A 2,064-nucleotide genomic window follows, 5' to 3' on the forward strand; every position below is an offset into this window, starting at 1 on the left:
AAGTCAGCCACACACATCAAATTTCCGAGAACTAAAAATACGTCCCCAAGTTCACCCTGGCCTTCTTTGAAACAACCAATAGGAACCCTGTAACTATGCTTCTCGCTTCTGTAACCGCACCTCTGCCCCTGGGATCCTATAAAAAGTCCCCCTTACCCTAGGAGGGTGCAAGTCCTCCGAGAGACTTTGCCCCAGGTACCTGTGTATCTGAATAAACCCTCTTGCTGTTTGCATCTGATCCGTGGTTTCGGCGTGTTCCTTGGGTTTGGGGTCTCTCCTGAAGGAAGATCTCCTGTGGGGATCTTTCATCATAATGGTAATTTTACTCATATTTAGCGTTGGTTGATCCTCTCCTGTATACCCCTTTCCTCCATTTCCCTGGTCCTGTTTCCTGATTACCATTTCCACCCTGCATAGTTTGCCTTCTGCATCACCTGTGATCTATTGCTCTTCTTAACTCATCGTTTAAGGTCTTTTTTTTCTCCTACTTGGGTCTCTTTTTCATTTCCTGACCTATATGTAAACACTCCCTCCCACATCAACACAAATGTATGATAGTTAGAAGCTAGAGTCTGCACATAAGATCAAGCACACAGTTTTTATGTCTCTGAACCTGGGTCACCTCATTTGACGTAATACTTTTCAGCTCCATCTGTGTTCCTCAGAATTCCATCACCTCACTTTTCTTTATGGTTCAATAATCTTCCACTGCATTCACTTACCACATTTTCATGGAGAGTTCATTCATTGGTGGACATCCAGCTTGATTCAATCTCTTTGGTAATGAACATCGATGTGCAGGTATCTTTGTGATGGATAGAGTCCTTCCTTCGGATGTGAACTTATGTACAGCTCATTCATATGGTAATACTGATATCATTTTGAGAAACTCCACACTGATTTTCTTCAGTGGCTAGACCACTTTTCATTTTCACAAACAGTGGATGTTTGTCCCTTTTCCCCAAATTTCCACCTGCATTTAAACTCATTTTCTTTTACTTTCTTTCTTTTTCTTTTCCTTTTAAATTTATTTTTGCTGGGGAGTATAGAACACAGTACCCTTCTGAAAGAAATTATGCAGTCAAGCTTCCCTTCCTTGGGGAAATTGAAGGGGGCAGCAAATCCAGAGTGCAATGGATAAGCTTCACCCTGGGAAAACACCTTTGTGATCATAGTATCTCCTCTGCTAGGTAAGCGTCCTTTGTTTTCTTGACACTTGTCATTCTGCCTGGGTTTAGATGAAATCACACAATATTTTTAATATCCATTTTCCAGCAGCTAAGGATATTAAACATGTTTTCAGATGTTTATTGGCCATCTATATACTTTTGGGTACTCTATATTTAGACAATTATTTTAAAACTGGACCTTAATTTTTTAATTTCATTTCATTTTATGTGTATGAGTGCTTTGCCTGTAGGCTTGTCTGTGCACTCACTGTGTACTTGCTTGGTGACTTCAGATGCCAAAAGAGTTCATTAAATTCCCTGGAACTTAGTTACAGATGGATGCTAGCTGTGTTTGAGTACCTGAAACTGAAATCTGATCTTCTAGAAGAACAACCAGTGCTCTTAACTGTTGAGCCATCTCTTCAAATCCCCTCAGCTCATTTTTCCAATGCATTGTTTATTTTACTTAAGATTTTATTTATTTTTATATTGGAGATGTTAATCAACCCTTTATCAAATGTACAGCAGGCAAAGATCTTTGCTGAGGAATTAACATATTTTTTTCAAGGTGTGGTTGTACTGATAAAATGCATGAGACTCTATAATGACCAAGCACAACACAGCATATAGGTTTGTGTAATATGTGTAATGCCTTGATTTTGATCCCGACTACAAAAAACAAACAAACAAACAAATTCAAACCAACAACCAACAACAAGAAAACCTGTTTTGAGGTTTATGCTATGATAATTATTAGTAGTTTATTTTATGGGAAGGAGCACAGCACATGGCCACTGCATAACCACCGCTGTGTAGAGGCTGGAAAATAAATCATGAAAGTTGGTCCCCTCATTCTACCATATACTCTGGAACTGAACTCATGTCCTCAGGCTTG

At 39.2% G+C, this 2,064-nt stretch overlaps 1 non-coding gene across 1 annotated transcript; it reads right to left on the reverse strand.

Annotated features, from left to right (window-relative positions):
• Positions 1-1,036: 1,036 nt before the first annotated feature.
• LOC114700244 lies at positions 1,037-1,198 on the reverse strand. The gene has a single exon (XR_003735646.1). It is a non-coding gene; the product is annotated as a U1 spliceosomal RNA (small nuclear RNA).
• Positions 1,199-2,064: the final 866 nt, after the last annotated feature.

Source organism: Peromyscus leucopus, chromosome 15, assembly GCF_004664715.2.
Source record: "Peromyscus leucopus breed LL Stock chromosome 15, UCI_PerLeu_2.1, whole genome shotgun sequence".
In the NCBI taxonomy this organism is placed as follows: Eukaryota; Metazoa; Chordata; class Mammalia; order Rodentia; family Cricetidae; genus Peromyscus; species Peromyscus leucopus.